This window comes from Nuphar pumila, chromosome 5, assembly GCF_984573655.1.
Source record: "Nuphar pumila chromosome 5, dmNupPumi1.hap1.1, whole genome shotgun sequence".
NCBI classification, from domain to species: domain Eukaryota; kingdom Viridiplantae; phylum Streptophyta; class Magnoliopsida; order Nymphaeales; family Nymphaeaceae; genus Nuphar; species Nuphar pumila.
This window is the reverse complement of record NC_143253.1, coordinates 90,171,130-90,198,071: the sequence shown is the minus strand read 5'-3', so window position 1 is coordinate 90,198,071 and position 26,942 is coordinate 90,171,130.

Genomic DNA, 26,942 nt, shown 5'->3' with positions numbered 1-26,942 from the left:
GGTTTTGTGAAGCACCCCTCGGTAACACTGATTCGCCTATAGCGAAGTCAGACTACCGATGTGCGAAACTGATGGAATCAATGTATTCCAACACTTGGACTTCTTGCATACGTTATTGTATTTTTCGTTTCAGCATCGATTAGTTATGACTTTCTGTTTATTCTTCTTGAATTTCAGTCTTTGTTCTGGCTTCATTCTTGTTTTAATCCAATTTTGATTTGCTTATGATGTCTGTTGGTTTCGGCTCATGCTCTTATTTTACTTTATATTTTGATTTCCATTTAGTTTTAGATTGGGATTCTTGTTTTCTCAAGAAGCATAAGGATTCCGGATGTTCAATCAAATGATCATGCGTCAGTTGATCAAAACGAACTCCAATAATCAAATGATAGAAACCTCTCTTTCACCAGCTTAAAGCTGACATTTGATTTCCTTTGGCAAGCTCGTCTGGATGTTGATATCAATATTGTTGATAGAATCTTGTTAAGTTTCACTCAGTTTGTCCAGGAAGTTAATAACAGCATCCCATCATTTTTTTTTCTTTTCTTTTCTCTTTCTTTTTTTTACATTAACCGATTCCATTAGTTGATTTGGTTTGTTCGTCCTGTTAGCTGTATCTTTACTTAAACTGGTTCTCCACAGCACGATAATGTAGCCTCAATGAATTGCTTACTAAGTGGTCCGGTAATCCACTCATGTCTTTCATTCCAGGCGCATCAGAGAAAGGCCTGTGAAGATGAAGGTATCATCATTTCTGGAGTTCAGTTGAACTCCAGCATCTTTTAGCATGCTTATAATTTGATATGTATACATTCTACATCATGGAGCTATGGAGATTTTCCCGTTACAGGTTTTATTTCCTTTAAGAAATCATGTGCAAAGAATAAGGGATTGTAAGAAACTATTTGTTCTGTTGCAGTAATATGCTGATCTTGTTAAAATAGTGATTACCTATGCTCTTATATAGAGTCTTATGAATGAATCATACACTGTTTGAGAAGCACGCTCAGTGGGATCTTCTAAGTTTGATGGTCATTTTCGTGTGGAGGATCCCATCAAGGTTTGGCCATAGGATCAATTCTATAAGTTATGCCCCTAACCATACGTGGAGCCCAAAAGTTGCAATTTGAATAAGATTCTTGGTCCATACTCTTTGAATTTTCAGTTCTGTGTCAATCAGCCATGTAGGATATCAATCTGAACACTAGCACCGTCAAAATGATGCCACCAAGATGGCAGAGTTCTACTGGTTTTACGTGCTTTGAAGATACCATGAATGGATGTTGTGCATGACTGGAGGTGGCCCATGCATGCCCAGACACAATGGCTTATAAAGGGTTTATCTACATATGACAAGGAAAAACCCATCGGTTGGAGCACCCTCATTTCCTTTTGTTATTTTGTTTATGTTTATGTTGTTGCAATAGGTCACCACTGTACATGGCTCATTTGGTGTTCAGTAGTATATGCCCTGCATTTTTGTTTAACATATGAACTTCTGGTTTAAAGGCCTTATTGCCTCATCATAAAAGGGTTCCCCAGAAATACTTGAAATCATCATTGAAGTCAGGATTCTCTTTCATTGTCTGATCCCCCCACCTAACTTGATCGTTGGTTTAATGTCTTACCATTCGTGTATCTACGATGTTGTGGCATGACATCACATCGATGACAGCTACCCTGCTGGTGTAACATTGATACTTTTATCGGGATTGACAGAAATGAACATGTTATTTGACAAATTAACTGCTCCATATCACTTTGGCGGCCTGTCATCTGGTTGGATTCTTACATTACATTCATCTCTTTTTCAGTTGACCGACAGAGGGTGTTTTGTGTTATCCCCACCACGTGGTGTGCGAAAAGCAATATCAATTGCTGAAAGGGTTGCAAAGGAGCTGTATGGCAGATGCATCTGGCACTATTAGAAACTGAAATCGTGTTACTGGTTTGGGCATTGAGAATCCATTTGCAGTTGACATCTCTGCTACCTCTCAATAATCATATCCATTGCAGTATTGATCAAGCATTTTTTTTTTTTGCAGGAATTCAGCTTAACTTTGCCCAAAACATCTGCTGAATCCTCTTATCTTAAGCTATTGAAGATTCGTGCCCTGTGATAGCCTGTGAGTTTCTTGTACCTACAGTACACCACAGTTATAATTGTGTTACCACAAATTTGTATTGCATAGGGTTTGTTCCATTTGTAATCATACCTACAAATTTTTGGAAGATAGCATGTGATCTTATGAGGATGCCACGGAAATTGCCATACCATTACCATATATCTTTTTATTGTGATACATTTCTTCAGTTGTTCATAGATGGAATGGTACTTCTATGATTTAATTGAAAGAAACTGTTGACATTTCTTAGTAATTTGGTTCATGGATTCTGTTTGTCACAACTGTTTATATGATTAAACTACTCAGGCCTTCTTATATGTTCCCATTATGTCAACTTAGTTCTGCCTGTAAATAATATTTTTCATTTCAGTAAACCTGCTTATTGTATCTCTGTACCATCAGATATTCTTGCGGCTTATCATTTCTGCATATACACACCAAAACCTCCACGTTAGCATCATCTACCATATACCAGTTCAGGGTACCATCAAATCCCAGTACTGCATTTTAACCTTGAATACCAGCGTATATCTCCTCACTGTTCACCCTCTATTAGGTGCCCACCCACTTGCAGTCACCTGCAAAATCACACATACCTAAGCTTATTCACTGCGTCATAGTTGCACCCATCTTCCAGCAAATACATCAACACTGCACTATAGTATGCCCAACACGATTGTTAAAGCACCTTACCACCTTTGATTGTCATAACAGCACTTCTGCTGTAATTTCCCATGTGCGTCACAAGGGTCCTTGAGTTTTATGAGCTCAGAAAATTAAATTTACGAGTTTTGATGACAGTGCTAGCTAAGGCATCAAGAATCTACAGTTCAGCAAACTGCTGTGAGCACCTTCTCATCCTCTACAAATGCACCACCTTGTTCTGCCATATTCACTCGGTATTTGCCTATGCACTATCTGCACCTTTGGGGTTCCACTTCCTTCATAAATGCATGTCCCAGCACTACAGCAACCTCATTACCCATACACTTTACCCAATCTAGTCACCCCCCCTATGCATCTTTACTTAGCAAAAATACATTGTTCAAGATATACATCATACACTTTTCATTTGTTATGAATATATATATTAGTTAGATAATTTCGTCTGCATTTCCTCATTAGTTTAGGCATTTCATTTTTTTTTATTTTTTATACATATATTCCTCCTCCAGTATAAGCATTCATACCTAGGCTAACGTGTATCAGCCTAGGTACTACATCTACATACATCCCCATTATAGTTTAGGTTTTCATATGTAATTTTCAATTAGCCTAAGCATATCATCTGGATTATCCATGAATGTCTCTTAGTTAGCCTAAGTATAATCAGTCAAGCATATGCATTTTTTTTTGTTTTGTTTAACAAAAGTGTCATATTCAAACCATATGCTTGTTAGCCTTTCAAAATGACACCTCTCTTCCATATTGCTCGTGTTAACTTGGAACTTTGCAGGAAATATGCAAAAATCGTTGAATTCCTTGTTAGATTCAGAATTCTATCATTTTAATTTCCATTTCAAAGTTGTAATAGCTAGATATTATTGAGAACTTTACATTTCCTGTTTTAGACAGAATAAATGAGCATTGTAAATATCATGAATTACTTGTTCTTCATGCATTTTTTTTTTATTTCTTAAAATCTCACTTTGGTGAAACACGAATGGCACGTGCACCATTTCGTAAGAGGTAAATTAATCCTAAGTTGATGATCCATATCAATGGCCATAGTCAGGGTGTGGACAAAACTTAGGATTTTTATCTTTTACGAAATAACATTGGATCCACACTGGATCCATTTTCAAAACTCATCATGTTTCCTTAAATATTTTCTCCTTTTATCAGAATTTAACTTAATATTAATTCAAAATATATACCAATGGCCATAGTCAGGGTATATTGAGAGTTAATTTCATTTTAAATCCTATAAAAGCACCAAATGTGTTTCATTCTTCACCTGAATTTAAATATAGATTATTATATAATACATTCAATGACCATAGTCAAGGATATATTATATTTTCAATCTTATTTTAATTCATTTAAAGAATAGAATAGCTTTTCAAAATCCAATTTCAAAAATTTAAATTCATTCATCATTTAGGATAGAATTGCATCATATTTTTAAAATTTCTTTTTTCATAAATCCAAGTAAATCTTTCCTTCATATCTCAGATCAAATCCTATTCATAAATTCAAATTCAACTCTATTTCTCAAAAGGATTCAAGAGTTCAATTTCAAGGTCCCATTTGACTTTGAAAACTGTAGAATCAACTTATATCCAAAATTCAAATTCTAACTTCAAATTCAAAGTCCAAATTGACTTTGAAATTCATTTTATATTCAAAACTCTAACCAAATCCAAAGTTCAAATTAACTTTGAGATTCTCTTCATCTTCTAAATTTCAAATTCAAAATTCAAAGTCTAATTTGACTTTGAAATTCATTTGCATATTCAAAATTCAAATTCTCAAATCAATTTTGGAAATTCCAAATCCAAAATCGGATCAACTTGGATCTAGTCTTCTAAATACAATTCCACTTTGGGATCTTAGACTTCAGACCCAATTCCATCTTAGGATCCAGAACTCAAAATCTACTTTGGATCTCAGACTTCAGATCCAATTCCATTTTAGGATCTAGAATCCAATTCTACTTTTGGATCTTAGACTTCAGATCCAATTTCATCTTAGGATCCAGAACTCAAATTCTACATTGGATCTCAGATTTCAGATCCAATTCCACCTTAGGATCTAGAATCCAATTCTACTTTGGATCTTAGACTTCGGATCCAATTCCATCTTAGGGTCCAGAGTTCAATTCTACATTGGATCTCAGACTTCAGATCCAAATCCATCTTAGGATCCAGAACCCAATTTTATATCGGATCTCAGATCTTAAATCCATCTTTAGATCCAATTCCATTCCCAATTCTAGATTTCAAATCCAATTCCATTTTCAGATCTCATCTAAACTCCTTAAATCCATTTCTATTCTTAAATACCATTTGATTATCTCAGATCCATTCCAAACTTAAAAATCCAAATTCAATTCCATCTCAAGTATTCATTTTCTTTCCTAAATTCAAATTCAAATTCAAAGTCCATTTTTTATTTTGAAACTTCATTTCCTTTCATTTCAAAGCTTTAAGTCATTCTTTCTCATTTATTCTTCTAATCCTGATTTACTTCAAAAACTTAGAACTCCTCTGATCTATCTCAAGTTCTAAGTTAGATTAAATCATTTCTTCACTCCTTTACCAAGTTCATCTTAGAATACTTGGAAATTTTCAAAACATCTTTCAAAAGGAGCATACATTCTTGCATTGCACAAGCATGATTCTTTGTGCATTTAGAGTTAGAATAAATTCTTAGATTATATTAAGGCAAAGCAAAAGTCATAGATTCGATCTTTGGTTTGATTACCCCTGGTAAAGGCGCCAGGAACGGTCGAACCTCGTACCGACGACCGAATCCCATCTCTCCATTTTCCCGCATATTTTCAAAACGGAGGCGAGTTATTTGCTAAATATTTTCAAATTAAGGTCAAGTGAGACCGCGCAAAATAGTTCCTCTTCTCTCTTTCTTTCTTTTATCTTCTCTCTTTCTTTTCTTTCTTTTATTCTTCTTCAAAAAGGAGAAAAATAAGAGGTTGGAAAAGGAAAAGAGAAGGAAGAGAGAGAAACCACAAGAGAGGAAAAATTTTGCGATGATCACAGTTTTGGCGACCGAGATGGGACTCGTCTTCGTCCGGTTGAGTCTATGCCTTTGCTTTGCTTTAATATTTTCTAAGTCTTTATTCTTTTATGTCAGCTACATTTTCCATGCAAACCTTAGGAGCCTAGACTCTGTCCTAAGCTGACATCATTGCATATAGGATCTAAGTATGGTTTAGTATGACTATATTGAGGAGATTATCCATGTTCACATTAGACTTAGGTCTTAAATACAACTCTCCCCAACTTTAGGGATTGAATGCAAACAATGTATGCAAGTGTATGCTTCTCTTCATTTAAATCTATCTCTTTAGGACTTGCATTAGAGCTTTCTGGTTTTATTGCATATGAGCATGTTTTTGAAAACATCCCTACCTATATTGTCCCGGTCTTCACATTGTTGGGCTGTCTCACTGAACCATAGTTCGGGAGAGAGCCTCACAACTGGGCCACTTATTTGGGTTCACGCCCCCCTACCACGTACCTAAGGGCCATAGTCCAAGGTATATCGGTAGGTGCTCAAGGATGTTGGGAAGCCCATACCTTAGAACCAGAGAAAAATCTTATATGCCACGTACTTCGAGCTTCGGCTTGAGTATATCGGCATACCTTGATTGGAATCAGATAATCTGAACCATAGAGTTAGGACTGAGACCCTATTTGCCATTTCAAATATTGCATTTAGAGTCACCCTTTAGGGAGTGCTGTGTGCGCATCCTTGTTTGTGCAGTTATAAGTGTATAATATCTTCTTGTATACTCCTGTGTATATCAAAAAACTTCTTTAAAATCCTGGGTACACTATTCAAAATTTCCTCTATTTTCGAAAAACCCCAGGTACATATCTTCCCTTTACCTATATTCTTTTCCTTTTTGTATGTCAAAACTTTTTCTTAAAAACCTTGGAAAGTCTTTTTCAAAATTCCTTGTTCTTTCCAAAATTTCCAGGATTGGTGTCTGTCCTATTCTTTCATCGAAAGTCTACCCGTAAGTCTTGCATTCTATCTGACTCTTTTCCTCTCTTGCCTCAGTATCATTCCGATGGCATCTGAATCTCCCGATGCTATCTTTCCCAAAGATCATGTCTTCTATCAAATAGGGGATGGAACCCCAGATCATCGGGTTGTCCAGTCTCGTACCTTCTTCCCTCGGTGGTACTATTCTTGGTTCACCGCCTTCTCGCGTATGTTCCTAGACCACTTGGATGATTGTGGATTGGAGATGGCATCGGCAGTGGGCAAGTGAACCATCAACGGCAGTCTGATTCAAGCTATGGTAGAGTGGTGGAATCCGCACACCTGCACGTTTTGGTTTCCGTGGGGAGAGATGACTTTACTAATGGACGAGTTCAGTGACATCATGGGATTGCCAGAACCAGCTGGTCAGCCAGATGATCCAGTCGAACAACAGTTCCTGATCAACGTTAAGGGGATAGATGTTCGAGAAGCATTGGCCAGAGCTACAGGGAGCAGATCCTGGCCTCTCACAGAGATCAACGGAAGTCAGTTCATCGATCTGTTCGAACTCTATCACAAGTATGGAGCCTATGAAGAAGTCGATACCTTATCTCGAGCGACAAAAGAAAGAATTCAGCATGCCATGGTCCTATGCACAGTAGGACTGGCGTTCTTTCAGGATGGTCAGAATTTCATTGATGTCAGAGTCGCTCAACTTTTTTGAAGATGGGGAAGCAAGCAGACCCATCAGCTTTCAGTCTCCATGGCAGCTCTAGCCTTTCTCTACAGAGGCTTAGCTCGTTTCGTCCTCGGAGAAACCATTTTAGTAGAAGGATGCACGTATGCCTTGCAATCGTGGTTCCTGCGACATGTGCTGTCAAAAGCCACTTCTTTCAGATTCAGCAGTAAGCAGCCAAAGTCAGCCATTCAGTATCGAGCCTTGATCGAGAGTCTGCACCAGGAGGAGATCATTTGGGATTTCTTCGACAGAAGAGAGACCGTTCCCCGATACACCTATGCTCGTGACAAATGCTATAAATTGCTCGCCCCTTTCTTCTGTGTCGACTATCAGCCAGAGAGGTGTCTCTGACAGTTCTCGCAACGGCAGATTCGTGTCAACACCCACTTCTCGACGGGTCGCATGCCAGAGTTTGATCTACGATCAGATCAGTGGTCTGGAGCATACCACGTCGCCAAATACACTTGGGACTCTTTTATTCCTTTGTCTATATTTTCTGGTCCTAATGTATCGTCAGAGTATCGAGAATGGTGGCAAACTGTCTGCCCACCTTTTCTTTGTATTTAAATTTTGTCATTAATGAAAATGCAAACTTTTGTTCTGATAAAAAGCTTTTTTTGGGCCAAATCTTATTTTTTCATATGGTTACAAATTCATCCCCAGTGATGAGACCCATTTTATATATTCTTTCTGCGATTATCTCTCGTCATGATGGACGACCTCGCCTAGGTCATAAGGCGCATTTTGTTGCCATAAAAGGGTGACACAATCATTGCAAAAATTTGTGATGACCCAATCCCTGGTGATGGGATAACTTATCTAAATTGTCTATCAATTCCTTCTTTCATGCCTTTTTCTCAAAATTACATTTTCAAAAATTTTCTCCAAACCCTAACCATTCCTTTTACCTTATCAGGAAATCACTGGCATTGGCAAAATGGTCGTAACAAGGGCAGGAAAAGAAACAGTTCCTCAACACAGCGACAGTGAGGCCGAAGGGATGGATTCCCCCAAATCGGTCAGGGGGCAAAATCAGAATCAAGCAGATGATATAGATCCTGCCATGTATAATCTGTTCAAAAGAATGATGACCAAAATGATGTCCGAGCAGGCCGAGGCCAGTCAGAAGGAAGTCGCTCCAAATAGCAAACCAAAAAAGAAGGTTGTGAAGAAACCAGTCAGGATTGTTAGAAAGAAAATACAGCCCGACACCACTTCTGAAGAAACAGAATCAGTTGAAGAATCAGAAGAGGAAGAGCAGTTTGTTTATCATCAGAATCCTCCACCGCAGTTTATAAAGACCGCTGCAGAACCCGAATCGATAAACAAACCCATTCCGGTTAATGATCTGATGCAAGAACAGATGAAAGAAATGAATCGGGCTATCAAAGATATCTAGGCTAAAAGCAAGGGCAAGCAGACCTACTCTGGCGAAGATTTTTATCATGGTCTGGACGGGGATGACAATCTGGAAAATCTCCCTCGCAAATTCCTTAAATTTGACGGAACTAGCAACCCTAAGGCTCATTTGGCCACTTTCTATGCCGAATGCGGCCGTTTCAGGAAAGATAACCGGGCATTGTTCATTTGCTTTCCGCAAAGCCTAGAAGGGGTAGCGGCCATGTGGTATGCAGACCACATTAATCCCATCGAACTACGAGAGTTCGATAAAGTTGTGAACTTATTCATTGAGCGCTTCATGTTCAATGTCGAAGCCTTACCAACCCTCAATCATCTATACAATTTAAAACAGATGGAGAATGAGAAAGCCAACGAATTTATCCACAGGTGGAGAAGCACCTGTAATAGAATAAAAGTTCCCATCCCAGACGAGCACGCCCTGCAGATTATTCTAAATAATTTTGCCCAGCCTCTAAGGAACCTCATTTCTACTTCGCCCGCCAAATCATTCATCAAACTGATTGAGAGAGCCGAGTGGCTCGAAACTGGCTTGGATAATGGCCTATATGAGTGTTACCCTTTCGTCCGAGGAAACCTTGAGCAGAAGAAAAAGGCTTATGTTGCTTATTCCACGGATTTCTCAGACAACAGCAGTAGTTCTGGCAGAAAGAAGAGCAAGAAAAATCGCAACAAAAATGCAGGGCACTCCAAGGTCGAAAGGACAAACTCTTCAGCTCAGAAGGGAAAATTTGTCAAGCAACAGCCTGCTCAGTCAGCACCTCAGCCAGAAGCAAAGCAGTCCAAAAAGCCGAAGCATGAGGGTTGGAGTTACGACCGAGAGTTCACAGCCCTGGAACAGTCCTGCGAAGACATCCTGGAATATATGATGTCTAAAGGAATGATCAAACTCCCCAAAGTGGCAGATCCTCCCGTCGCTATGGGCAAATGGACTGATAAATTCTGTAAATTCCATCGAACTGTCGGACACGACACCGAACACTGTTTTTTCCTCAAAAACATCATTCAAGATTGTATTGACAAAAACATGCTGATTGAGGACGAGGATGAGCAGCAGCCAGAAATCTTGTCCAAGCCATTTCCTAAACATTCAGCTCCAGTCATTACAGAGCAGGCATTCTCTCTGCAAGGCAGTATCCAACCATGTTCTAAACAGGACATTCAGGATCAACATCAGGTCCTAGTCCTTCGCCAAGCGCAGTCTTCCGCCAAGAGGGTGGATGTCACTGCATTTTCCAGCAAACCAACAAAGGCAGCGGCAGAAACTGCCAAGCTAGTTCCCAGGATCCTGAAGCGCTTTATCAAGGCAGCTTTGAAGAAAGAAGAAGATTCAGGGTCAGTTTAGAAGCCGATTACTGCTTTATCCAACATATCTATCTTGGACCTGACCCACGCTTCATCTGAGCACCAACAAGTGCTAGAAGATCTTCTTAGAAAGATCAAAGTCAAGCCTAGCACCACTCCGCAAGATATGGCTCAGATCGTCAATCAAGCAATGACGAATGCACCAATTATATTCTCGGATGAGGATTTGCCAAAACCTCATTCCTTTCACAACAACGCACTTTACATAGTGGTGCGAACCAGGGGCATGACAGTCCCTCATGTGCTCGTTGATGGGGGCAGCAGCCTCAATATCTGTCCGGAGATGACAGCCAAGGCATTGGGCCTAAAAGAAGAGGAATATACCCCAGATCCGATCACGATTTACGATTTTGATAACCATGGGCAGACAGCCAAGGGGAAAATATTTCTTGAAATCTTCATCAATTATTCAGTGCATATTGTGCTCTTCCATGTGGTCAATGTACCGCCAACATACAATCTACTACTTGGGCGCACTTGGATTCACAATGCCAATGATGTCCCATCAACCTTGCACCAGTGCGTAAAGTGGTCGAAGGGAGGCATGATCACCATGGTCCTAGGAGAGGATCCGGAAGAATGACTCCCGCAGCCGATGATTCCCCGTCCTACTTTCACTGCCGACATCCCGAGCATCCGGGAAATCGAAGAAATTAATCTAAGTAAAAGTATGGATATGCTAAATTTAAAAGAAGTCCAGCCGACAGAAAATGTCACCGCAGTAGTTCAGTGACAGGGACCTCGCTTCTTCAAGCTAGGAGGACGCCTCGATTGCACTTCATTCAAAGATCACCCTCTGTTTCCTCAATTCTCGAAAGCTAAGAAAGGGTTTGATCTTCTGATGAAGCACAGTTATCAGCCCTTCAGGGGCCTAGGCAAAGATGAAGACGGCATCCTGGAGCCGATTGTCCCCGCTCAGCATGTCACCGGTACAGGCTTGGGTTTCACAGGTCAGTCATCCGGCAGAAAGACCACTTTCGTCAAGGGAGCCCAGTAAAGAAGACAATGCCAGTGTTTTATGCTTTTTCCTTTCTTTCTGTCATCTTGTAAAGGGCAAGATCCGCCCCGGTTTCTTTCTTTCCTTCCAATAATCACTTGTAAATATCAAAGTTTACTTAATCAATGAAAAGTTTGTTTTCTCTGTTCATCTTGGTGTACACAAATTCTTCGCTTATATCCTCATCTATTTTTGTCGCTCTCTGTTTTTGTACAAAAGGCTATTTTACCTCTTTTTCTCAAAGGCCTTCTTTTCACTTTCAGGATTGCTGGGATCATGGCTCCTAAATCATTCAAAAAGCTTGTTATCAATACCAACTTTTTTCAAAATAAACCGGCCAGAACCTGCAAGGCAAAGGCAGGGGCAGAGGTCAGCGAAGTGACAGGGCAGATCGAAGAATTAGCAGAGTTCGATTCAGCGATTCAGAATTTGCCAGAATTCAGAAGCAGGATGAACCATCGCCGTTGGTTCAAGATCCAACGGTGGATGTCAATGTTGGTTCAGAAGATGATCCAAAAATCCTCAAAATTGGTTCGAGTTTAAGTTCAGATGAGAAGAAAAGGCTCATCTACTTCCTTAAACAACATCAGGAAGTCTTCGCTTGGACTTATGAGGATATGCCAGGCTTAGACTCCAAGTTAGTTGAGCATCGCCTTGTGTTGAAGCCAGATTGCAAACCAATCAAGCAGAAACTCAGAAAAATAGATCCTTGAGTGGCACCACAAGTTAAAGAAGGACTTGAAGAGTTATTAAAAGCAGGGTTCATTCGGACCATCGAATATCCAGACTCGTTGGCAAACATTGTGGCAGTTGCCAAAAAGAATGGCAAAGTTTGGATTTGTATTGATTTCAGAGATCTGAACAAGGCAACCCCAAAAGATGATTATCCACTCTCCAATATCGATCTTTTGATCGACAGCACGGTAGGCCATGCCATGTTTTCCTTTATGGATGGATATTCAGGCTATAATCAGATCAAATTGGCCGCTCGTGACCAATCCAAAACTTCCTTTACCACGCCTTGGGGTACCTTTTGCTATACAGTCATGCCATTTGGGCTCAAGAATGCTGGGGCAACCTATCAGAGAGTGATGGCAGTTATTTTCCATGACCAGATGCACAAGAGCATGGATGCCTATGTGGATGACAGCCTGGTCAAATCAAAAGAAGGAGAATATCATCTTGATGCTCTCGGCCAAGTCTTCGAAAGACTTATTCTCTACAAGCTGAGACTTAATCCACAGAAATGCGTCTTCAGAGTGGAATCAGGCAAGTTGCTTGGCTACATGATCAGCAAGAAAGGCAGAGAAGTAGATCCTGCCAAGGCGAAGGCGATCATTGATATGCCGCCTCCCACTAATCTTAAAGAGCTGCGAAGCCTTCAGGGTCGCATTCAGTCTATCTCCAATTTAGCCATGAGATGCGAGCCCTTCAATCACTTGTTGAGAAAAGAAGTGAAGTTTGAGTGGGGACTAGAATGTCAGCTCTCGTTTGAGCGCATCAAGCAGTATCTTCTCAATCCACCAGTTCTGAAGCCACCAGAACTTGGAAAGCCGCTGCTCTTGTATATTTCTGTCAACCACAATGCTTGTGGCGGATTTCTTGCACAGTACGAGGAAGGCAGCCAGATAGAGCATGCCATCTACTACATCAGCAAGACTTTCATCGATTATGAGAAGAGATATTCTCAGATGGAAAAGACATGTCTAGCCTTAGTATGGATGTGTCAGAAGCTGAGACATTATCTGATGGCCTCAGAGATCAAAATTCTGTCGAGACTTAACCCTCTCAAGTATATCCTTGAGCAGCCTTTCCTTACTGGACGGATTGCAAAATGGCAAGTCCTCCTGATGCAGTACGATTTGGAATATGTTTCCCAGAAGTCAGTCAAGGGTCAATCCATCGCAGATCAGTTGGCAGATTTCCCGTTGACAGAAGAGATCAAAGCCGAAGATGATTTTCCTGATGACCGCATCTGCAGTGTTCAGGAATCCCCAGTTTGGACTCTATTCTTTGATGGAGCTAGGAACATATCCGGTATAGAGATTGGGATTTTGCTAATCACTCTTGAAAAGGAGATGCTTCCTTATTCCCTCAAACTCGACTTCCAATGTACTCATAACATGGCCGAGTATGAAGCTCTAATACAAGGCCTCAAGATCTTGCAAGACTTTGGTATCAAGATAGTACACGCCTTCGAAGATTCATTACTTGTTGTCAGTCAAGTTAATGCTGAATGGCAAGTCAAGGATTCAAAGTTGATCCCCTATCAAAAGATTGCCTTAGCTCTCATAGGCAACTTTGAAGAGTTTCAGCTCAACCATGTCAAAAGAGAATTCAATCACATAGCCGATGGCCTAGCCTGCTTAGGCTCTATTTTGTCTTTTAAAGACAGTAAATCCTGTCGTTCATTCGAAATCGGCAGACTTGATCAACCTGCCTACATTCCAACTGAACAAGTGAACCAAGTCGCTCAGAAAGAGAAGCCTTGGTACCAAGACATCAAAAACTTCATCGAAACTGGTAAATTCCCAGTGGAAATGCCAAGAAAAGAGCAACAGGCGATTCAGCGCATGTCAGCACGTTACTTCATCCTCGCCGATATTCTCTACCGTCGTGGTTTCAGTTTTGAGTACGCCAGATGCTTAGATAAGGATGAAGCCATGGAAGTTGTCCGAGAAGCACACGAGGGAATTTGTGGTGGTCACGTTGGCTACCAAACACTCGTCAAGCAAATCATCCGGGTAGGGTACTATTGGAAAACCATGCAGCAGGATTGCCATCAATTTGTAAGGAAATGTGTCAAGTGTCAAATGCACGCACCTTCCATTCATGCGCCAGTCGCATACTTGTAATCCGTGGTCTCTCCATGGCCCTTTTCGATGGGGGCCTTCGACGTAGTGGGTCTGATCACTCCTTCAGCTTCTAATGGCCACCGATACTTCCTCGTAGCTACAGAATACTTCACCAAATGGGTCGAAGTTGTCACTCTGCGAACAGTAGAAGGCCGACACGTGGTTTCATTTATTCATAAGAATCTTCTTTGTCGCTTCGACGTCCCACATGATATTGTGTCAGATAATGGCAGCCATTTCAAGAATGAGAAGATGAAGACTTTCTGCTCGAAGTTCAGGATTCATCACCATTTCTCAGATCCCTACTATCCTCATGGGAATGGCCAGGCTGAGGCCACCAACAAGATTTTAATCCGCATTCTGGAAAGAACAGTGGAGACAGGTCGTGATTGGCACGAGAAGATGCATGATGCACTTTGGGCGTACCGAACCACCATTCGGACTCCAACCAATGCTACTCCTTCAGAACTCGTTTATGGGACTGAGGTAGTGTTACCTCTCCACGTTCAGAAGCCTGCACTCAAGTTCGCATCGCTCATCGAGCTTCCGCTTGATCAGTATCAGCAGCAAAGGTTGGTACAACTTGATCTATTAGATGAAAAAAGGCTCAAGGCAGCGGAGCACGCTCAGGCCTATCGTCAGAGGATAGCTCGGCACTACGCCAAATCAGTTATTGAGAGAAGATTCTGAGTCAATGATCTTGTGCTTAGATCGACGGCTCATCTCAAGCATCAGTTGAAGGGCAAGTGGTCACCCAATTGGGAAGGCCCTTATGTGGTTAAAGAAGCGTTGCCCTGCAATTCCTATCGTTTAATCAACGCAGATGGAGTGGAACTGCCCGATCCTATCAATGCTTTACATTTGAAAAGATTTTACACTTGAATTGTTCATCATAGCCTTTTGTACTCCTCAAAAGTCTTTTCAAATAAAGCAATATTCTTCTCACATTCTTCTCCCTGATATTGGGGCATTTTATTTTGATCTATACTTATCTTCCTTTATCATGATGCAGGCAGGATCAGACGAATCCTTTTCTAAAAATCTTACCAACTCTTTGATAACTTGGTTATCGTTATTAAATTGTGTTCATTTCAGTTTTTATTTTTATCTAATCAAATTTTATCAATTTGTCAAATTTCATTAAGTTTTATTCCTTTATCTTTAAAAAAAAAAAAACCCTTCAAGTTAAGGGATAAACCTGATGCCTCTTTTCTATGAGGTATTCTTTTATTTTTCCCCTCAGGTTAAGGGAAAAACCTGACCCTCGTTGTCCGAGGTGTTCCCATTCAGGATAAGGGATAATCCTGATACCCCTCATGGGAGCATCACTGCTACCCGTGAAAATTCCTTTTCAAAAATAAATTTTCAATAAATTCTTCTCCATCTTTATAAATTTTATTCTTCTTCAGGTTAAGGGATAAACCTTAATTATTTCCCATAAATTCTTCAATTCATCTCAAATTTTTATTCTATACTCCTCTAGGACAAGGGAAAAATCCTGAAGATGTCATAAATAGATTCGGATCCTAGGCCATCTTGGGTCAAGAGTCTCGAATAAATTTCCCATCCTCTTCGTTGTCGGAATCTATTAATGCTTTTGTCAATCTTTCAAATTCCGACTCCCGGGTTAGAATCATTTCCTTTCCATCTGAGTTCCGACTCAGGATTTCGTTTTTTCATTTTTTTTTTTTTTTATCATTTTTTTTTAAAAACCGGGTTTCGACTCGGATTTTTCCTTTTTGTATATTCTTATTTTTGAAGTCTCAAGTTCCGACTTGAACTTCTTTTTGAATCCATTGCTCATATCGGACAAATTTTTGTGTTGAGAATTCGAGTTTTTAAACTCAATTCTCACTCATTCCTTATATTTAAAAAAAAAAACCGGGTTCCGACTCAGATTTTCCTTTTGTATATTCTTATTTTTGAAGTCTCAAGTTCCGACTTGAACTTCCTTTTGAATCCAATGCTCGTGTTGGACAACTTGTTGTTTTGAGAATTCGAGTTTTCAAACTCAATTCTCATTTCATTTCCTTATATTTAAAAAACCGGGTTCCGACTCGAATTTTTCCTTTTTGTATATTCTTATTTTTGAAGTCTAAAGTTCCGACTTGAACTTCTTTTTGAATCCAATGCTTGTGTTGGACAAATCGTTGTTTTGAGAATTCGAGTTTTCAAACTCAATTCTCATTTCATTTCCTTATATTTAAAAAAAACCGGGTTCCGACTCGGATTTTCCTTTTGTATATTCTTATTTTTGAAGTCTCAAGTTTCGACTTGAACTTCCTTTTGAATCCAATGCTCGTGTTGGACAAATCGTTGTTTTGAGAATTCGAGTTTTCAAACTCAATTCTCATTTCATTTCCTTATATTTAAAAAACCGGGTTTCGACTCGGATTTTCCTTTTGTATATTCTTATTTTTGAAGTCTCAAGTTCCGACTTGAACTTCCTTTTGAATCCAATGCTTGTGTTGGATAACTCGTTGTTTTGAGAATTCGAGTTTTCAAACTCAATTCTCATTTCATTTCCTTATATTTAAAAAACTGGGTTCCGACTCAGATTTTCCTTTTGTATATTCTTATTTTTGAAGTCTCAAGTTCCGACTTGAACTCCCCTTTTAATCCAATGCTCATGTTGGATAAATTGTTGTGTTGAGAATTCGAGTTTTTCAAGCTCAATTCTCACCCATTTCTTATATTTGAAAAACTGAGTCCCGACTTGGATTTTCGCTTTCGTACATCCTCATTTTCTTAAAATTCTGACTTGAATCTCCTTGCCAATTTAATGCTCACTTGTGGAGCGGAGTTCTCCTTGAAATTCCCCTTCAGGATAAGGGATAATCCTGAAGCACCGACAATCATTCTCGCTCAAATTCTTAAGTTTCTTCGAATGTCGGTCTCGTTTTCAACTCCCCATTCAAAAACCAGTGCTCGTACTGGTATGCATTTTCGAAAACCAGTGCTCGTACTGGTATGCATCTTTCAAAGCCCGACGCTCGTACTGGGGCATTTTCGAAACCCAGTGCTCGTACTGATGTGCACTTTTCGAAAACTCAGCGCTCGTACTGGGGCATTCTTTTTGAAATCCAGTGCTCATGCTGGTGCATCTAGCGCTCGTGCTCGTTGTTTGGCTGACTGATCAGTTAGCCATCCAGGTTTAGTCTTTGTGCTAACCAAACATCATCATTTCAAGCTCTAAATTCTCAATTTTGACCTTCAGGTCATCATTTTATCAAAAAAAGATCAATCATTTTCTCTTGCGAAGGACCCTCTTCAGGGAGAGTTCGAGGGAGCTCGTTCCTTTCGCATGCAGCCATCTTTCGTTCGCAAGAACCCTCTTCCAGGGAGAGTTTGAAGGGACTCATTTTTCTTCACGAACAGTTTGCAAAACAACAACCAACTTTACACAAAAGAACCCTTTTTTCAGGGAGAGCTTCCACGGAAGCTCATTTCTTTTTGTGGCCCTTTGTTTTTCTCATCTTTGGCCAACCCCTTCACAGAGGACCCTCTTCTAGGGAGAGTGTGATGGACTCGTTCCTCTGTGATATTTTCTCAACTTTGTTTTTCGGTCGCCTTTCCATAAGAGAAGCCTAGAGATAGGGAATTTTGACGAAAACTTAATTTCTCTTCGAAAGTTCTGTTTTGCAAACACCTCCTCTTTCAGTGAAGAGAGGAGTATTTCCAACTTCCCATTCAGGTAAGGGCTTAAGCCTGAGTCTCTCTTTTTTGGGGAAAAAGAGAGGAGAATTTTGTCACGGACGTGTCAATTCGATATCAAGCGATTTATTTCGTCAAGGATTTCTAGAATACATTGCCAATGTGCTATCAAAAATCATTGTTGATCTCAAAGCTTTCATCACATAAAAGAATTACCTCAAACTACCTTTCGTATCATTTTCAGAAGAGCAAGACTTTTGCGAAATAAGAACTGAATTCAAGCTTTTTCTGTTGGTCAACCAAAAGGATGAAGGAAAATCTTCGATATGACCAACAAAGGAAAATTCGATGATGTTGAAAAGCCATGAGCGAATAGATATTGATCATAGCTATGGCACATTCTTAAAGACCATTCTTTGGCAGTAAGACAGTGGAAATATCCTGGTCAGTAGAAAAGAACCTACCCAATCCATATATCCTCAGTCCTTCCAAGCTGCAATCAAATATCCGCAAAAGGGATCTCTCAATTGTCGTCAAGGTGAAGACGAATTATGCGAGCTAGATCTCCGGGGCCAAAGAAGATTTGGATCATCTCCGAGATGAAGGAGTTTGTGACGGATCCTTCCAGGGAAAGTTCGGAGCACCGTCGAGATGAAGGCGGATGCGACGAACCTACCAACAAACCCTAAAAGATATTTGATTTCTGCTATCATCTAGAGATTTTGACCAAAGAACCAATATCATTAGCCTAATTCCTGAGAAAGAAAAAGAAGGATCGGAACATCTCCAAGATGAAGGAGTTTGTGACGTACCCTTCCCCAAAAAAGAGAGAAAAGTCAGGACATCTCCAAAATAAAGGATGATATAAAAGCCCAAGAAAGCTCCATGACTCAAAAGAGTGCAAAAAGATCATCATGGGAAATGCCCAGGATATCAAACTGCCCGAAACTGCTAGGAATCATCTTTATCTATGTGAAATTCTTTTATCAATATCTTTTCACTCAATTGCTTTTATGAGGCTAAGAATATTTACTCTCCTTTTCATATCAAGGAAATTGATGTCCTCCTTAAAGAAGCTCAACAGTAACAAAATTGAGTTCGATTCTTGATTCTACAGAGTTAGCCCTTTTTGGAGCTAATACTCTAGGTAGAAAGAGATGATACTTTCATGCACAATTCAATCATTTTTAGATCAACTACAATTTTTGATATCTTATTGGCGATACTTTCTCACTATCCCAAAATGAAGTGAGAACTTGATATTCGTTTTGACGTATCCTGATGTCATCCCTCCTTAGGACTGAAAAGTCCTTTCCTTCCGTCTAATCTGAGCGTTCTCAGATTCGCACACTTCCCTGTGCTCCCCACTGTCCCACCATGGACAGTTCCCGCTCAGGATAAGGGTTAAACCTGAACTTTTTGCAAAAGGTCTGTTATTGTCAAAAGCTATTTTTTTAGTCTCAGCAATGAGGCGCCCAAGAACAACCCCTTTTTCAAGCTTTAGGGACCCCCATTTTTCATCCTTTTGCAAAAACCCCTCTTGGACTTGTTGTGCAAAGTCTAGAGGTCCCATCACAGTTTTCCTCGCTCCTCGAGGATGTTGTATCCATTCAGGCTAAGGATTAAACCTGTTACCTCGCTCCTCGAGGTATCACCCAAACCTTCTGCGAGAGGTCGTCTGTTTTTAGAAAGCTGATTTAGTCTCAGCAATGAGACGCCCCAGATCATCTCCTTTTCAAGCTTTAGGAAATCTCTTATTTTTCTCTTCTCACAAACCCCTTCTGGATTTGTTCGTCCAAATTCCGAAGGTCCCATCATGGTTTCTTCATCCAAGGATTCTGTATGGTTGCCCTTTCAGGTTAAGGGTTAAGCCTGAGCCTCGTTCCACGAGGTATCTTTCCGTTCAGGTTAGGGTTAAACCTGAGTCTCATTTTCGACTAGATATCCTTTCTAGTCCTTCCACGGTTTCTTCATTTGAGAACTTCGTGCGATTCTCCCCCACTCAGGACAAGGGTAAAACCTGAATCTCGCTTTTGCGATGCATTTGTTGTCCCATCACGGCTTCCCCGTTCGAGGATTCTGTATGGTCGTCCCTTTCAGGATAAGGGTTAAGCCTGAACCTCGTGCCTCGAGGTATTTTTTCTTTTCCAGGTTTGGGTTAAACCTGAGTCTTGTTTCGACGAGGTGTTTTCCTCCAGTCCCATCGTGGTTCTTCCCATCGAGGAACCCATGCTCTGTATATCCATCCAGGAAAGGATCATGCTAGAATTTCATCTCACGAGGCATTTTTTCTCAAAATGTCCTATCGAGGTCCACTTATGTTTCTTTTCCCATCCAAATTATCTGGATATATCTTCGTCCCATCCAGGCTAAGGGCTAAACCTGACTCATTCCAAAAGGTTGATTTTGTCTCACCCATAAAACTTGAATAAAAAATCTTATCACCCATCACTTCGGGATCTTCGCCCAAAAGTCCCATCACGAGCTCCTCATTCCTATCATTCAGTCGTATAATTGTCGAGGATTTCGTCCTCCCCCTAGGACCATTTAGGATGAGGATTTTTAAGCTTAAAAGGCCATAATTCTTCCACATCTAGCTCAGATCGGCTGACTGGGGCATTTTTCAAAATTTGGAGTGTTATCTTTGCCACTAAGCTCGGCTTTCAACCGGCTTAGTAGCAAAGAGGGGCATCTGTGAACACCCCAAATTTTTCAAAATGTTGTACATATCCCCGTTTTGTCCTTTGCCCCCTATTTTCTGGGTAATTGAGTCAGTTTTAAATCTAAATTTCATTTTGTTTCTCAAATTTTGTTGAAATTAAATTCATTTTACATATCTGACTCAATTTCGAATTCAAATCTAGATCAAAATCAAAATCTGAGCTTCATTGTCCAATTTTTAAATCAGATTCTCAAAATTTCCAAAATAACTTTTTGAAAAGCTCAGACACTTTGTCCGGTATCCGTTTGGATCCATCGTGTTATATTCCTCAATTCGAGGTTTAAAACTCAAATATTTTCTCAAAAACTTGGATCCAAACCCATTTTCTGAATAAATCAAACCCAAACTTTCAAAAACTTCTCTTTTCATAAATTTTTATCAAAAAAATGCAAAAAAAAAAATTATTAGTCTCATCTCTCATACTGCTTAAGTTTTAGAGTCTTATCGTCAAAAATAACAAAAAAATCAGAAAATAAAGAAAAGAACAAAAAATAAAAAAATAAAAAATAAAAAAAAAATATATATATATATATATGTAGTTTCAAAAGCCTCCTTTTTGAAAACCTCCTTTTTCTAAAAACCTTTTTTTGAAAATCGTTTTTTTTAGAATCACTTTTTTTTAGAAAACCTTGTAAGAAAACCCCCTCTTTGTAAAATCTTGAAAATATAAGGGGCCCTTTGCAAATAGGTTTTTTTTTTTTTTAGGGTTTTTCGCTGAAGACCCTTCGTAAGGAAGGAAATGGGAGAACAACACCCCCCATCCGTGGCTTCTCCCTCTTTCACCAAAACCCTCCTCTTCAGCCACCTTCGATCGTCATGGTCATTGGCCTCCTCCGTCCATCTTCAACGGCCTCGCACGCCTTCTTCCTCTCCACGCCTCACGTTCCGCCTCCGCCCATCGCCTGTTCCTCTCTCGCCCGAACCCTCGATGGCAAACCCATGTGCGGCCTTTCTTCTTCAACCCTTGGATCATCCTCGCTCGCCACAGCCCGTCGATGCCCAACCGCCGCTCCCCTTCCAGAATCCTCTTCTTCCCCAATAAAAGGAGCACGAGCCGAATCAAGAGGGGGCATCGATAATCTTCCTCCATCCGCCTTTTCCTTCACAATCAAGTCTCCTCTCCCGTCCATTTCTTAGCATCGAACACCAATCTCCTCCCCTTTTAGAAGATTCCACTGCAAGAGCTCGAAGGCAATCCCTCAAGAGGCCTCATCTACGGTTATTTGAAGGAGTTTGAAATTCTCTAAAAAAAAAAAAATAACAGGAAGCCCAATCACATTATCTCCTCTGATCTGTTGAAGGAATCAGATTGTCCCCCTCTTCCAGAACTCCGCAAACAACGGTACGAGTCTTTTCCCCCTTTTCTCTTTATATCCATCTTTTTTTTCCTTTTTTTTTTCTTCTTTTCTTCTACTAATTTCCCGATCATACCTTTTTCGTATATGGTTTTGTGAAGCACCCCTCGGTAACACTGATTCGCCTATAGCGAAGTCAGACTACCGATGTGCGAAACTGATGGAATCAATGTATTCCAACACTTGGACTTCTTGCTTACGTTATTGTCTTTTTCGTTTCAGCATCGATTAGTTATGACTTTCTGTTTATTCTTCTTGAATTTCAGTCTTTGTTCTGGCTTCATTCTTGTTTTAATCCAATTTTGATTTGCTTATGATGTCTGTTGGTTTCGGCTCATGCTCTCATTGTACTTTATATTTTGATTTCCATTTAGTTTTAGATTGGGATTCTTGTTTTCTCAAGAAGCATAAGGATTCCGGATGTTCAATCAAATGATCATGCGTCGGTTGATCAAAACGAACTCCGATAATCGAATGATAGAAACCTCTCTTTCACCAGCTTAAAGCTGACATTTGATTTCCTTTGGCAAGCTCGTCTGGATGTTGATATCAATATTGTTGATAGAATCTTGTTAAGTTTCACTCAGTTTGTCCAGGAAATTAATAACAGCATCCCATCATTTTTTTTTTCTTTTCTTTTCTCTTTTTTTTTTTTTCATTAACCGATTCCATTAGTTGATTTGGTTTGTTCATCCTGTTAGCTGTATCTTTACTTAAACTGGTTCTCCACAGCACGATAATGTAGCCTCAATGAATTGCTTACTAAGTGGTCCGGTACTCCACTCATGTCTTTCATTCCAGGCGCATCAGAGAAAGGCCTGTGAAGATGAAGGTATCATCATTTCTGGAGTTCAGTTGAACTCCAGCATCTTTTAGCATGCTTATAATTTGATATGTATACATTCTACATCATGGAGCTATGGAGATTTTTCCCGTTACAGGTTTTATTTCCTTTTAGAAATCATGTGCAAAGAATAAGGGATTGTAAGAAACTATTTGTTTTGTTGCAGTAATATGCTGATCTTGTTAAAATAGTGATTACCTATGCTCTTATATAGAGTCTTATGAATGAATCATACACTGTTTGAGAAGCACGCTCAGTGGGATCTTCTAAGTTTGATGGTCATTTTCGTGTGGAGGATCCCATCAAGGTTTGGCCATAGGATCAATTCTATAAGTTATGCCCCTAACCATACGTGGAGCCCAAAAGTTGCAATTTGAATAAGATTTTTGGTCCATACTCTTTGAATTTTCAGTTCTGTGTCAATCAGCCATGTAGGATATCAATCCGAACACTAGCACCATCAAAATGATGCCACTAAGATGGCAGAGTTCTACTGGTTTTACGTGCTTTGAAGATACCACGAATGGAGATGTTGTGCATGACTGGAGGTGGCCCATGCATGCCCAGACACAATGGCTTATAAAGGGTTTATCTACATATGACAAGGAAAAACCCATCGGCTGGAGCACCCTCATTTCCTTTTGTTATTTTGTTTATGTTTATGTTGTTGCAATAGGTCACCACTGTACATGGCTCATTTGGTGTTCAGTAGTATATGCCCTGCATTTTTGTTTAACATATGAACTTCTGGTTTAAAGGCCTTATTGCCTCATCATAAAAGGGTTCCCCAGAAATACTTGAAATCATCATTGAAGTCAGGATTCTCTTTCATTGTCTGATCTCCCCACCTAACTTGATCGTTGGTTTAATGTCTTACCATTCGTGTATCTACGATGTTGTGGCATGACATCACATCGATGACAGCTACCCTGCTGGTGTAACATTGATACTTTTATCGAGATTGACAAAAATGAACATGTTATTTGACAAATTAACTGCTCCATATCACTTTGGCGGCCTGTCATCTGGTTGGATTCTTCCATTACATTCATCTCTTTTTCAGTTGACCGACAGAGGGTGTTTTGTGTTATCCCCACCACGTGGTGTGCGAAAAGCAATATCAATTGCTGAAAGGGTTGCAAAGGAGTTGTATGGCAGATGCATCTGGCACTATTAGAAACTGGAATCGTGTTACTGGTTTGGGCATTGAGAATCCATTTGCAGTTGACATCTCTGCTACCTCTCAATAATCATATCCATTGCAGTATTGATCAAGCATTTTTTTTTGCAGGAATTTAGCTTAACTTTGCCCAAAACATCTGCTGAATCCTCTTATCTTAAGCTATTGAAGATTCATGCCCTATGATAGCCTGTGAGTTTCCTGTACCTACAGTACACCACAGTTATAATTGTGTTACCACAAATTTGTATTGCATAGGGTTTGTTCCATTTGTAATCATACCTACAAATTTTTGGAAGATAGCATGTGATCTTATGAGGATGCCACGGAAATTGCCATACCATTACCATATATCTTTTTATTGTGATACATTTCTTCGGCTATTCATAGATGGAATGGTACTTCTATGATTTAATTGAAAGAAACTGTTGACATTTCTTAGTAATTTGGTTCATGGATTCTGTTTGTCACAACTGTTTATATGATTAAACTACTCAGGCCTTCTTATATGTTCCCATTATGTCAACTTAGTTCTGCCTATAAATAATATTTTTCTTTTCAGTAAACCTGCTTATTGTATCTCTGTACCATCAGATATTCTTGCGGCTTATCATTTCTGCATATACACACCAAAACCTCCACGTTAGCATCATCTACCATATACCAGTTCAGGGTACCATCAAATCCCAGTACTGCATTTTAACCTTGAATACCAGCGTATATCTCCTCACTATTCAGCCTCTATTAGGTGCCCACCCACTTGCAGTCACCTGCAAAATCACACATACCTAAGCTTATTCACTGCGTCATAGTTGCACCCATCTTCCTGCAAATACATCAACACTGCACTATAGTATGCCCAGCACGATTGTTAAAGCACCTTACCGCCTTTGATTGTCATAACAGCACTTCTGCTGTAATTTCCCATGTGCGTCACAAGGGTCCTTGAGTTTTATGAGCTCAGAAAATTAAATTTATGAGTTTTGATGACAGTGCTAGCTAAGGCATCAAGAATCTACAGTTCAGCAAACTGCTGTGAGCACCTTCTCATCCTCTACAAATGCACCACCTCGTTCTGCCATATTCACTCGGTATTTGCCTATGCACTATCTACACCTTTGGGGTTCCACTTCCTTCATAAATGCATGTCCCAGCACTACAGCAACCTCATTACCCATACACTTTACCCAATCTAGTCACCCCCTCTATGCATCTTTACTTAGCAAAAATACATTGTTCAAGATATACATCATACACTTTTCATTTGTTATGAATATATATATTAGTTAGATAATTTCGTCTGCATTTCCTCATCAGTTCAGGCATTTCATTTTTTTTATTTTTTATACATATATTCCTCCTCCAGTATAAGCATTCATACCTAGGCTAACGTGTATCAGCCTAGGTACTACATCTACATACATCCCCATTATAGTTTAGGTTTTCATATGTAATTTTCAATTAGCCTAAGCATATCATCTGGATTATCCATGAATGTCTCTTAGTTAGCCTAAGTATAATCAGTCAAGCATATGCATTTTTTTTTGTTTTGTTTAACAAAAGCGTCATATTCAAACCATATGCTTGTTAGCCTTTCAAAATGACACCTCTCTTCCATATTGCTTGTGTTAACTTAGAACTTTGCAGGAAATATGCAGAAATCGTTGAATTCCTTGTTAGATTCAGAATTCTATCATTTTAATTTCTATTTCAAAGTTGTAATAGCTAGATATTAATGAGAACTTTACATTTCCTGTTTTAGACAGAATAAATGAGCATTGTAAATATCATGAATTACTTGTTCTTCATGCATTTTTTCTTTTATTTCTCAAAATCTCACATTGGTGAAACACAAATGGCACGTGCACCATTTTGTAAGAGGTAAATTAATCCTAAGTTGATGATCCATATCAATGGCCATAGTCAGGGTGTGGACAAAACTTAGGATTTTTATCTTTTACGAAATAACATTGGATCCACACTGGATCCATTTTCAAAACTCATCATGTTTCCTTAAATATTTTTTCCTTTTATCAGAATTTAACTTAAAATTAATTCAAAATATATACCAATGGCCATAGTTAGGGTATATTGAGAGTTAATTTCATTTTAAATCCTATAAAAGCACCAAATGTGTTTCATTCTTCACCTGAATTTAAATATAGATTATTATATAATACATTCAATGACCATAGTCAAGGATGTATTATATCTTCAATCTTATTTTAATTCATTTAAAGAATAGAATAGCTTTTCAAAATCCAATTTCAAAAATTTAAATTCATTCATCATTTAGGATAGAATTGCATCATATTTTTAAAATTTATTTTTTCATAAATCCAAGTAAATCTTTCCTTCATTTCTCAGATCAAATCCTATTCATAAATTCAAATTCAACTCTATTTCTCAAAAGGATTCAAGAATTCAATTTCAAGGTCCCATTTGACTTTGAAAACTGTAGAATCAACTTATTTCCAAAATTCAAATTCTAACTTCAAATTCAAAGTCCAAATTGACTTTGAAATTCATTTTATATTCAAAACTCTAACCAAATCCAAAGTTCAAATTAACTTTGAGATTCTCTTCATCTTCTAAATTTCAAATTCAAAATTCAAAGTCTAATTTGACTTTGAAATTCATTTGCATATTCAAAATTCAAATTCTCAAATCAATTTTGGAAATTTCAAATCCAAAATCGGATCAACTTGGATCTAGTATTCTAAATACAATTCCACTTTGGGATCTTAGACTTCAGACCCAATTCCATCTTAGGATCCAGAACTCAAAATATACTTTGGATCTCAGACTTCAGATCCAATTCCATTTTAGGATCTAGAATCCAATTCTACTTTTGGATCTTAGACTTCAGATCCAATTCCATCTTAGGATCCAGAACTCAAATTCTACTTTGGATCTCAGATTTCAGATCCAATTCTACTTTAGGATCTAGAATACAATTCTACTTTGGATTTTAGACCTCGAATCCAATTCCATCTTAGGGTCCAGAGTCCAATT